Source organism: Cydia splendana, chromosome 2 (genome assembly GCF_910591565.1).
Source record: "Cydia splendana chromosome 2, ilCydSple1.2, whole genome shotgun sequence".
NCBI lineage: Eukaryota > Metazoa > Arthropoda > Insecta > Lepidoptera > Tortricidae > Cydia > Cydia splendana.
The window spans coordinates 12,856,251-12,870,182 of NC_085961.1; the positions used below are offsets into that span (position 1 = coordinate 12,856,251).

Here is a 13,932-nt window from a genome sequence, read left to right on the forward strand (position 1 = left end):
CTATAAAGTCCAAGTCGTTATTTCGATACACTAGTGAACCTCTGAACAGTTATAAGGCATCTTGTGAACGTTTTAACAGCCGCTATGCAGACAGTCCCAATGGTAGTATAATAGGCTGCTTAGCGGTAAACATGTTCAGCGCTAAGCCGTATTATGCGCCACATGTGTTCGATTATACGTCTATTGGTTTCATAATAGTTCACTCGTTCTCCCTTATAATAAGTCAGCGAAATAAAAGCTGCTTTAGCGGTAAACATGTTCAGCGATAAGCTGTATTATGCGCCCCATGTGTTCCATTATACGTCTATTGGCTTCATAATAGTTCATTCGTGCATCCTCAAAAAGTCAGAATAATAAAAGCTGCTTAGCGGTAAACATGTTCAGCTATAAGCTGTATTATGCGCCCCATGTGTTCCATTTATACGTCTATTGGCTTCATATTAGTTCACTCGTGCTCCCATAAAAGTCAGCGTAATAAAAGCTGCTTAGCGGTAAACATGTTCAGCGATAAGCTGTATTATGTGCCATGTGTGTTCCATTATACGTCTATTGGCTTCATAATAGTTCATTCGTGCTTCCTTAAAAAGTCAGCGTAATACTAAAGCTGCTTAGCGGTAAACACGTGCAGCGATAAGCTGTGTTATGCGCCACATGTGTTCCATTATACGTCTATTGGCTTCATATTAGTTCACTCGTGCTCCCTTAAAAGTCAGTGTAATAAAAGCTGCTTAGCGGTAAACATGTTAAGCGACAAGCTGTATTATGTGCCACATGTGTTCCATTATACGTCTATTAGCTTCATAATAGTTCACTTGTGCTCCCTTAATAAGTCAACGTAATAAAAGTCCACAATTACCTCCTTATACAGCACACGGCGTAATTTTATCCACTAAACAGACCTTATAAGGGTTAAAGCATTTGATAACCCTTAAAGCTGTATAGGGTCGTAGCAAATATACCTTTATATCACCCTTTGCGTATTAATGGTAGTTTTCAGAGCCGTAATGCAGCTTTTAATCAGCCCTAAGCTATATAAATATCACTGAGATCTATTATACAGCTGTAGGACCACGAGTGTGCTCTTATAAGTGTCTTAATACGCACAGAGCGTTAGATAGAACTAAAAGTGAGTAGTTATAGAGCTATCTGTGCTACTTGGGCAGGTTAACGGATAAACGTAGTTACAATTTTTTTTTGTAATCAATTTCTATTAAATATTTTTCAAAGTATTAGGCCTATGTGTAAAAAGTCTCTCTAAATATGTGTTAAAATTATATATGTCGGACCCTGACACCAGAAAGACGTATTGCAGCGTTATAGTTCATTATTTTAGACGCCTGTATAAAATCGATTAGCAATGTTGAGCTACGTATTATTTGGTTGCAACAAAATAAATAAAGTTGTGTAGAGAGTAACTCCGTCTATTGGCGCATTGTTGAAATAAAGTTGCGTAGAGAGTAACGCCATCTATTGGCGTGTTGTTGAACTGAGATGACAGGTAGGAGGCTTTGGAACGTCGAGAGGTTTCTCTCGAGTGAGCGTAGGCACGAGTTGGCATTTTTGTCGGTATGTTGGTAGACTGGTCGAGCAGGTTTGCCAACTTGACTGAGGCGGGAGCGGAGAGGCTCCGCCGCTGGTAGTTCTTCTTGATCGGACCGCGCTATAGAGATCGGACGTACTCGTTAGCCAACCTCGTGCCTAACTCGCTACGTTCCTGAAGGTTTATACCTGAAGGATTATTCTGATAGCTTATAGAATCCCGCGTTCTTTAACCATTTAGCTAAGTGTTTTATTTCAAGTGTTATTTTGATTTCTTATGTTTCATTAGAAGCTTACTTTTGTGAAATAAAGAAATGACGTGTTATGTGTTGTTTTAACTTGTTTTGAAAAGATTTATCCCTCTGAGTTTGTTGCCGGTCCCATATAGGGCTAAATCTTCTCAGGTCAGATATGTAGGGTTGAAGCCGGCCTAGTTTGACTTGAATAAAGATTAAACGGTTTCTTTTTATTTTCATATCGCTCCCTTGAGTTAAAAATAGCAATTAGTTCTTTTAAACATTTAGTACTGAAGTATAGTAGGCACTAGTATGGTTAACGAGTCCTAATGTTTATTTCATGCACTGGTAGCAATGGTAGCATACTGGTTTAGCTGTGAAGTAATACATTATCGTACTACCCCCACGCGCCCACCGCCCTTTAAGACCATCGTAATTCGACATATATATAAAAAATATACATAATGAAAAAAAAGTTCTAACATAAACCTATTTACAGGTGGCGGTGCCAACTTTTTGAGAAATGACCTCTTATACCAAACTGCAATTGGGTATTTTTTATGTATGGGCTCCCAACTCAAAACTCAACTAATATTCATTTCGATGCAGTTTAGTCAACTATAATGAAATTGACCAATCACAGCTCGCCGCGATCAAGAGGACGAAACAAAACCATAGCTTGAATTAATTATTTATTTTAGGTTGAAACAATAGGTAGAAACAATTGGTTCATATGTCAGAGATGATGCATGTGACACCCTTAATATAGCCTGCCTAAACTTGTAATAAATAATAATGAATGTAATAAAGTAATTTGGGGTGACAGGGACGGGGCACAAATAGATAAATATTATGAAATATGTAATGATAAATTTAATTGATTTTCAAGGTTTTGACATTTGTTGTAATATAAATTGTAGTAATATTAGTCATTGACATTTAATTGATTGTTTTTATAGAGATATCGTTAATATTTTATCAGACGCTGCGGTGCAAAGTTATCATCAAGCCTGTGGCCGTAATAGGAAGGGTAAAAAAGTCGTGGGCTGGAATAAACATGTCCGGGACGCCCACGGGCAGGCTAGGGTGCACTTTCAGGAGTGGGTCAACTTTAATAATAATAATATAATAATTTTGTATTTTTCACAGGTTCTAGGGACTATATATGTAGACCAAGTGTATGGTTTTCATTTCAACTAGATAACTCCTCGCGTTCCCAAGATAAATGGTCTTGACAGACAGACGGACGGACCGATAACAAAGTAAGTATAAGGGTTCTAATCACCGAATTACCGAACCACTTAAACTAAATATTGATAACAAAATTATACATTCCAATTTAGAAGTAGCTACAGAATTTGAAAAATTTTTCACCGAGGTACCAGTATCCACAACTAAGGATTTAAATTCATCACCCTCATCTGCTGTTACATTATTAAAACATAACGCTCCAGAGTGTTTGGAGACCTTCATTTTGAACATGTTTATACCTCAGATGTAATAAAGGCGTTTAAATCAATTAACGTTAAAAAAATTAATGACCTCTGGGGAGTCTCTGTCCATGCTGTCAAATCCTTAGTAGAAATTGTAGCGCCTGACTTGGTAGTTATATTTAACAACAGTGTTGATTGCGGCGAGTTTCCTGATCTAATGAAACATAGTAAAGTAATTCCTTTATTTAAATCTGGTAGCAGCTCTGACCCCACTAACTTTAGACCAATATCTGTGCTACCAACATTTAGCAAGATTTTTGAAAAATTAGTTCTTTCTCAATTAGTACGACATTTTAACGTTAATAATTTGATGCATAATAAGCAGTTTGGTTTTACACGGGGTCGCTCAACAACCGATGCTGGTGTTGAGCTAATTAAGCATATTTTCGATGCCTGGGAGGAGTCACGAGATGCTTTAGGTGTCTTCTGTGATTGATCTAAGGCCTTCGACTGTGTTTGTCATGAAACATTAATCAGGAAACTTCATTATTACGGAGTTAGAGGATCGGCACTGAATTTACTTAAGTCCTACTTAAATGGTAGAATACAAAGGGTCGATGTGAATGGACTGCGATCACCTGGGTCACTGGTATCTATAGGTATACCACAGGGGTCAATATTGGGGCCTTTCCTGTTCCTTATCTACATAAATGACTTGCCATTCCTTGTTAAGACCCACCATGATATAGTATTGTTTGCAGACGACACCTCAATTATTTTCAAAGTCAAACGACAGCAACAAGCTTACAATGATGTAAACAATGCCATTTCAAAAGTAGTAAATTGGTTCAATGTTAATAATTTATTGTTAAATGAGAAAATGACTAAATGTATTAAGTTTGTCACTAGTAGTAACGTAAGGCATGTGCAAACAAGTGTCATTGTGAAGGATGAGGAATTGGAATTAGTTGATAGTACATTTTTTCTTGGTATAACTTTAGATTCTAAACTCCAGTGGGGTCCCCATATTGCTACTCTTTCCAATAGACTGAGCTCTGCAACTTTTGCAGTGAGCAAAATCCGTCAGTTAACTGATGTGAAAACAGCTCGATTAGTATATTTTAGTTACTTCCATAGCATTATGGCATATGGTATTTTACTGTGGGGCGGTGCTTCAGAGATAAATACCATTTTTGTTCTGCAGAAGAGGGCTATTCGAGCAATATACAAAATGAACCATACCCAAGTAACACACAAGCAGGATAATAGAGTAAAATTATCATCTTATTCAAATAAAGATTGTATAAATTTTGTGTATAAGCGGTGGAAATTACTAAATTCGGAATAAGAAAGGCCTAGTGGGGCCTATATACCAATAAATGCTGAATAAATTTTGCATAGTATCGGTTTTGCATATTAAAGCTGAATAATACTTATTTCTTACACAGTTAGTCAGACATTATTCAGCTTAAAGCATTTGTGGTTACTAAAAGCTGCATAATAGCAGCATTAGCAGCAATTAGCTGTATATATTTTGTGTCGTGAGATATTAAGCAGACAATATTAAGAAAAATGTGATAGTGGCTACTAAATGCTGAAAAGAAGCGTCGGTGAAGACTTTCAACTGTATAAAAGCGGTTGCAGTTTCTGTTTTAATGCTTGTTTTTGAATAAAGGTGGACGCTATTACTGGAAGCTGTAATGAAATCCACATATTATTTGTTATTCAGTAGCTGCATATATGGGTTAGTTATGGCTTTTATAGACATAACGTCTGAATAATAAATACTAAAACAACACTTATAGATTTTAGTACACATATACTATCTTTTCTTGCTAAAAGCTGCAAAATGAACGCAATGAGCAGCGCTATTCAAACTACTGCTTAGTATCAACAAATGCGCGGTGGAGAGGGTTCCGTAGCTTTATAAGTTTATACACGGTCAACAGTGCTACTTGAGCCTGTTTGCTTTGAGCTTGAGCGTGTTTTTATTTTATTTTGAACGCATCTTGCGTATTTATTCTTTAATCCAACCATTATTTAAAAAATCGAGGTTTAGTTTTCTTAACAATTCTCTTCGATTGGTTATTTTACATAAGATGCATTGTCGTTTTAATGACGTAAAACAATTGCTAGCTACCATCGTAAACACTGTTAACTGACCATTTGCATACCTTACTGCAACGAGATAAAGTTTGCCACCAATGGCCATTTAAGGTTGTTGCTAGTTGGCAAACAAGGTGGCAAATGCTAGTTATTGATATTGTTGCATTAAAAACTTGTAGACTCGACTGGGTATGAGAAAAATTAAATAATCACCCCCACCATTAAAATATAGCGAAATCGATTCTCCACAATCGATCAATCGATTTTGAACAGATTGTTTTTAGGTTTCAAGTGGGTCTACTCATACCCATCCCACACTATACTCGTACTCATACCTAAACAATACTGCCCATACCAAACTATACTTGTACTCATACCCGTGATACCCGCTACTAATATACCCGCACCTTCGCACCTATACCATATTCATATTCATACCATACTCGTAACCACACCATACTCATACTATACACATCTTCGTACTCACTTCGTACATCTTTGCGTATACCTTTACCTACTACATATTTGTCGGAACTGATAACGGAAAAAATAACTGTGTAGTCTGCCGTGCCCCCAGATTTATCATATAACTTAAATATTATATCGCGTTTATAATATTAGTAGGAAGTAGGATTGAATATTGCCCGTGTTACATACCTATAATGTTTCTCATCAAAGTAGTGAGGATCTATGTGGTTTTTACCATTTGTGTATAGAACCCTAATATGCTTTAAGATTGCGAAAACAATTACTATTATACTGATGTTATTCAAAACTTGTTCTAAAACCATTATTATCTAACATGTAGCTTAGGGGCTATTCAAAATTACGTCATTTCAAATTAGGGGGGGGGGGGGGGTCTGGACATCGGATGACGGTAGCATGAAGTATCATTCATCAATGAGGTCATTTGAAGCATGATTTTTGGATGATTATAGGGGGGGGGGATGTGTCAAAAATCGTCAAAAATCGATGACGTAATTTATGGACAGCCCCTTAGTAACGCGAATAATGTGAATGCCTATTCAGAAATTTAGTACATAATAGCTGTGGCAGCAGTTTATATTCAGCACAGTCGGACGCCATTACGGTTGCTCATATTCTAACCTCTAAAATTAAATAAGAATTTAAAATGAACTGAAAAACCCATTTATATTCATTTATAAAACTAGTTTTATCGTAGCATAACTTGTTAAAGTACATTTTCTATCACTAAAACATCTAAACACCGCAAAAAAATTACAAATTTAAAAGTGGAGTACTACATTTTCTATATTTACTTTCTAAACAGTGCATTATTTACGCGGCGCTTTAAAATTTTAAATAAAATGTATATATATATATATTAACAGTAAAGTCGCATGCGCAATGAAATTGATGTTATGTAAACATCAAATCAATATATGGGTAATATCCTCCTTATTTTGTATTCACTTCAGACACTACACTTTGACACGAGTTCACAAATTAAAATGGAAGACAAATCATACACAAATAGCTGAATATATTTTCTGTAACAATGCACTTTTGAACCAAAAGCTGCATAACGTGTGACTAACTGAGTCATTCTATACAAAGCTGGATAACTTTGGTTTAAAAGCGGTATAGAAGCTTTTGACACCCTCTATACAAGTGTTATTCAGCGATTCAATGTGTGGGCACACACTTATACAGCCATTACATTACTGTTATTCAGTAATAAGCGGCGTGGGCTAGCCCACTTTGCGCCCAAACCTTCTGTATAACGTTTGTATAAGCGCTTATACAGACGTTATACAGCTACCTTATTCAGCATACAGTACGGAATGCTCTATTATTCAAACAATATTCAGCTACTTTTGTGTTACTTGGGTAGAGACTCACGTAGAGATAAATTTAAGGAAATTGACATAATGACAGTGCACTGTCAATACATTTATGAGAATATTCTGTATGTACATTCAAATATTGTAAATTTTAGGAAAAATTGTGAAATTCATAATATTAATACTAGAAATAAACATAAGCTCGCAGTGCCCTTCACTCGGCTCCATAAAATTAAAAAATCATTCATGGGTAATTGTGTAAGATTTTATAATAAACTTCCAAACCATATTACTGAATTATCTATTAACTAGCTGACCCGGTGAACTTCGTATCACCTATCTATATTATAAATAAATATAAATATTAAATAAATATTAGGGGACATCTTACACAGATCAAACCTAGCCCCAAACTAAGCAAAGCTTGTACTATGGGTACAGTCGCCATCAGATATATCGGAGCGGCCAAGGTGTTCACAATATCTGAACACGCGCTCTAACGCCCTGACAATAGAGGCGTGTTCCGATATTTGTGAGCACCTTGGCCGCTCCAATATATCTGATGGCGACTGTACTAGGCGACGATATACATACTTGTATAGATAAATACATACTTATATACATAGAAAAAAACCATGACTCAGGAGCAAATATTAGTGTTCATCACACAAATAAATGCCCTTACTGGGATTCGAACCCAGGACCATCGGCTTAGCAGACAGGGCCACTATCCACTAGACCAGACCGGTCGTCTTGTGATTATGTCTCCTTTTGGCACGTCACGGATTAGCCTGGCCGCACACGCTCAGAATTTTATGTAGGTACTGATTGACATGATGTGTAAGCGAGACAGCACCATGCATTTGTAGAGCGACGCCCGATCCCACCTGTCATTCCGTACGGAAACATAATGAACATTCCGAACGCCTGCAGCCAGGCCTGAAAAAAATTGTTATCGATTAGTCCCTCTACTATATAGGGTGACTTTAAATTGGTAATACAAAATGAATGTTTTACATATATCTTCCCTTCATTAAGCCCCTCAATTAAGTCTCATGCTTTTAAAATAATTAAAAGTATTTTTTCACACCACCTATTCGGAAAAGAGCTTTTTCTTCCCTGCTAGGAGGGATCAAAGTGGCACTTTTCTTCCCTGCTAGGAGGGATCAAAGTAACACTTTTCTGTTCTAGCACACTATTTTTACATTTTTTTGCACATAATTTTTTTAGCTTAAATAATCTGTTTAAGCATCAGATTGTGTCAATACTAAGATTTTTTTATTTTCCTCATAGTTGATGTGAAAAGCAGTATGTGTCACACGGTATCAAAATTATTTCGTCTTAGGCGTTAACACTTGAATCCCTCATTACTCTCAGGATTCTACTTTAGAATCCATCGCTTCGTTCAGGATTCAATGTCGCCCAACGCCCTTGACGGAAATATATCATTTTGATCCCTTGTAACACAAACTACTATTTTTTTATTCATCCAATTTTTTTAGGGTTCACATTATCCTAACAATAATTAACAAAGAAGGTTAAATAATTTCAAATGAACACTTTCCTTTTTGGTTATCAATCACCTGTCAGAGTATTTATGAAGTAAATGTGTTTTGATTAGTAATGTCACTTGTCAATTGAAAATTAGATTTTGCGCCAGCACAGTTAACTCTAATTAGTGTGCGATATCATTTAGACCAAGAGTTCCCTGGCAGATGGATTGGACGCAACGGCCCAGTCGCATAGCCGCCTCGAAGTCCCGATCTTCGCACGGGAATTAAATACCCTCGATGAACTTCGCCAAAAGATAATTGAGGTGTTCAATTCTGTGAAACCAATGAATTTATTCTTGGCATACTAAATAATCTCAAGAGTATTCATAAGAATCAGATTTATGTGTCCAGAAAAGCGGTGGTCATTTTCAATACATCTTAAAATACTTTTAGTTAAAGTAGGTGCACACTTATCTACTTATTGAAAGTGTTGAAACGTAGGTCTTGTTGTGTGTTACATTCGGTAGCTAGATTACGTATATTAATAAATGATTAAATTTAAATGAATTCGCTTATTATTTACCATAGATTGGATCAGGGTACTTAAAACTAAACCGCTTAACTTAATGCCAGTCCAGTCCAGACGGGAACAGTCTTGCTCCAATCTGATTAAATTGTTTGATCAAATCAGATGGTGTGGTGTGGTTGCAAACTCCATTTTGCTTGCCGATTCCCTTTTATTCGATTGTAAAGGCCCCAGTACACAATGGGCCATCGCCGGCCACTCCAAGGGACACAGCCATGCGGTAGAATGAGATAGCAATATCACTTGCTCCCTCTAACGCATAAATGCGTCCCTTGGAGTGGCCGGCGATGGCCCATTGTGTACTGGGGCCTTAAGATTATGACCGATAAAATAGAGGTGCTAACTTCAAAATCTGTTCTTATTTCTTGTACACATTACAAATGTAACCTGTAATGGTGTGCAGATGTCAACTTTCTAACATTAATTGTAGTTTCGGTTCTGCGTGATGATGATGAGTCAGTCAGTCAGTCAGGGTTCCGTACCCGAAGGGTAAAAACGGGACCCTATTACTAAGACTTCGCTGTCCGTCTGTCTGTCTGTCACCTGGCTGTATCTCATGAACCGTGATAGCTAGACAGCTGAAATTTTCACAGATGATGTATTTCTGTTGCCGCTATGATAACAAACAGAACAACATAAATATGTAAGTAAGGTCCTATACAATAAACGTGATTTTTTGATGATTTTTGCGTAATGGAACGGTACCCTTCGTGCGCGAGTCCGACTCGCACTTGGTCGGTTTTTTTTAATCCTGTTGGCACCTCAGACAGTGGCGAGACACTCCTGACTTCGGCCAAACTCGGCTCCGCGCGGCTCAGCATTGCTCCGAGCAATTATTAAGGCCAAGCCACACCGGATGCGTATGCGTAGACGTGCACGTGCACGTACGCGTCCCGATGCGTTGTATAATACGAAAACTCATACGAGAGGACACACCGCTTGCGTGACGTGTGCGTGACGTGCGCGTACGCGTGACTTGCACGCAACGCAGCTCCGACGAGACAAACCGGCTGCGTGCTGCGTGCACGCGTCCACGCACCGGAGCGGCAACGTCGCTTCGTTGCGTGCAGTGATGACGTTGTGTTTAACTGCGTTCCCTATAAGAGGGCGAACCGAGCAGGTTCGGACACGCACAGCTCGGTGCTGCATAGGTGCTGTGCGTGTACACGCGCAGCTCGCTTGTATTTATTTACAACTCGGCCGGTGCGCGTGCTGGTTTTTAATATGGATTCAGTGATAAAAGAAAAACTAATTAATATATTCGTCAATACGAATGTATATTTACAACATATAGCACAAAGATTCCAAAAAAATACGTCTTATAAAAATTTGGCCTGGGGGAACAAATCGATGTTAGGTACTAATAATACTATTGGAAAACAAGGTTGTTGTATTGTGAACTTAATAATAATATTATGTACTCTGAATTATCTCGATTCAAATATGAGACATTTTTTTCCTCTAATTGCAATGTCGGCATTCTGTGAGCTGCTTCCATTTGCAACAGGAGTATAATAGAATAGAATACCATTTATTTCAGTATAAGTAACAGTATAATAACATGATGTACTGTCGCAGGAGTGTATTTTATTTTACTGCACGCATGACCGAGCTGCAGCGTGCGCTTGCGTGACGTGTACAGCACACTGCGTGGCGTGCGCTGCGTGACGTGCGCGTCACCCGGTGTGACAGGGGTGCTGCGCACGTCTACGCTTACGTCGACGCACACGTGCTGCACACGCAGCCGGTGTGGCTCGGCCTTTAGGGTTGGCCCCACTTGACTTCCTTTGGCGTGCACGAACACAGATAAGATAATCACTTGAATTTTGACAACCCTAAATAGCCGAAAGGGATAGTGCCATATATTAGAAAGGAATAGCATGATTCGACCCTGAACCGCTGTCAAACTTCGGTTTTGTAGGAAGTTTCCTTTCTGTACGGTAGTACTATTATTGGTCTGTGCTTCGGGCAAACTCGGCTCCGTTCGGCTCAGCAGTGCTGCGAGCAGTTATTAGGATTGCTACCATTTGACGTCCTTTTGCATGCACGACCGCAGATAAGATAATGACTTGAATTTTGACAACCCTAAATAGCCGAAAGGGATAGTATCATACATTAAAAAGCGATAGCAAGATTCATCCCTGAATCGCTGTCAAACTTCGGTTTTGTAGGAAGTGGCCATTATGTACTTACGGTAGTACCAAAGAGTAAAGGCCCCAGTACACAATGGGCCATCGCCGGCCACTCCAAGGGACGCATTTATGCGTTAGAGGGAGCAAGTGATATTGCTATCTCATTCTACCGCATGGCTGCGTCCCTTGGAGTGGCCGGCGATGGCCCATTGTGTACTGGGGCCTTAAGGTAGTACTATTATTTAGTATGTATGTATTTGTTGGTTGTCATTTTGTTCATGGGTGCGTTCGAAACTGTTTAACAGGGAGTTTATAATCGCTCCATTTGACAAACGATAAGCCTCATCACTATAATGCATGCATAAATAAAAATATGTCAATCCTTTGTCATTACTGTCACTATTTTACAATTTCAAAATCTCAAATACGGGGTAATCCTAATATTGTGGATATATCTTGTCGATTCGAAACCCTTTTTAAAATACGTTCTTTAATTTGAGGTGAGAGTTTACCTTATCGACGGGATGAAGATCAAATGTTTGACAGGTAAGATACCTAGGAACATTTTGTATGGGAATGATCATTCTTTCATTATTTTGTTTTCGTAATTTTTTTCAATGTTTTTAATGGTTATTCTGCTATTCTAGGCCGAGACTAATCCAACAAATCCAAAACCATGAAAATCGGTCCAGCCGTTCTCGAGTTATGGATGCTGGAACAAACACGACTTTGTTTTATATATATAGATAAATTTAAGAATTATGTAAAGCGTAGGTAAACTTATTTCTAAAGCTTATTATACCACACAAGACTACATGAATGATAATTTACAACGTGGGATTAATTGTTATTCGAAATGATTATTTATTTATTAGGTATATTTGATTATTGATGAGGAAATGGATATTCCGATGTAATACTATCTACTTCTTTTGTTACTTATGCTTTTTTTTTGACATTTAGATTTTATTCTAGAAATTCTAGACTAGTATTTTTTTATACAATCTTTTTAATGTTTGACGATCCTTTTGTGAAATTCTTAGTGTTAAATTTGATATGTATAATAATCCAATTATATTATGGAATAATATTAACATCAATAAATTGCTCTGATAATTAGATTAAGATTAATTACGATTCATAAGAGCTTGTTGCTAGGCCTACATGAATAAAGTTTATTTTGATTTTTGATTTTGATTTTGAATTTAAACTGTTGTGCGACATACTAACATTGAATAATTTAAAAATATAACGGTTCCGTTTTTTTGACTTCTCAAAACAACAAAAAATATTTAATACCTACATACCTATGATAGTTTGATTTATTCTCTAAGGGCTTGGGGGCTGTCCATAAATTACGTCATCGATTTTTGACGATTTTGGACCCCCCCCCCCCCTATAATCATCCAAAAATCATGCTTCAAATGACCCCATTTCCTCCTACTTCATGCTACCGTCATCCAATGTCCAGACCCCCCCCCCCCTAATTTGAAATGACGTAATTTATGAATAGCCCCTTGTGCACAAATCACGCGAGGTTCGATAGGGGGAGGAAGGTCACGAAAAAATCACGATAGATCACGTTGGGGGAGGGGGGTATAAGGAAACCTCACGTGTATTTTTCTACAGTGAACGAAACTAAGAAAAAAAAACCACATGAGTAGATACTTTTTCATGGTTTCGTTAAACATAAATCTTCACTCTGCACTTCAAAATAGCGAGTCTATTTGACGAAAATAGAAAAATAAACAAGATTTTCTATATACTTACAATACTATTTTTCTTAAAATTAGGTCGAATGAAAAAAAAAATCAAAAAAATACACGTGAGGTTGTGTGGGGGGAGGGGGGTAGCCGCCAAAAACCTCACCAAATATCACCAAGGGGGAGGGGCGGTCAAAAAGTAGCCGAAAAGACCTCGCGTGATTTGTGCACAACCCCTAAACGTGAATGGAATTTGTTCTGTGCTGTAGGTACGTGGGTAGCGCGCAAGGTGCTCCATATTATTAATGAACGTAATTCCCAGCGCGAGAGTCGTCCATTTTCCTCCTTTTGTCAGATATAAGTAGTAAGGTTGACGATTTGTTGTCCTTGAATTATTATGTAAATACAAAAGAAGTTTTGCCGATCACTGGTTAAGTTCCTATTAAGGTACGTTGAAATGTAAGATATCCTTTTTATCACTTCAGCACAATATGCTGTGCACACCACCCATATTGCATGTTATGTGAGAAATCGTAATAAACATGATCGTATTGAGCGGGTAATCCTACTGTACCATGTAAACTAAAAGTGGTTATGTGAGGTGTAGTGGTACTGGTAGTACTGGTACCTAGACCTCGCCAGCCCCCATGGCTCCGCCATAAAAAAAATCCAATAATTGAATCGGCAAAAAAAAAACAATATGTATACTTATATGAATGTATTTTTGCCCAAACTTAAACAGGGACGATTCGCACTCGGGCGATCAAATAATAACTATATCGCCGCTCCTTTAACTCGTGAGGAAATTATTTAATGTCTGGTGCATTAATCATTTGTTTATTTAGGTTACTGACCCATATGTACCTGTAAATATGATGTTAACATGTTTATTTACGTAA

General features: G+C 37.7%; 1 protein-coding gene across 3 annotated transcripts in view; it reads left to right on the forward strand.

Moving 5' to 3' along the window:
• The window catches only part of LOC134804403 (nicotinamide riboside kinase 1-like), a 133,086-nt gene that overhangs the window by 79,853 nt on the left and 39,301 nt on the right, over positions 1-13,932 (forward strand). The window lies entirely within an intron of this gene.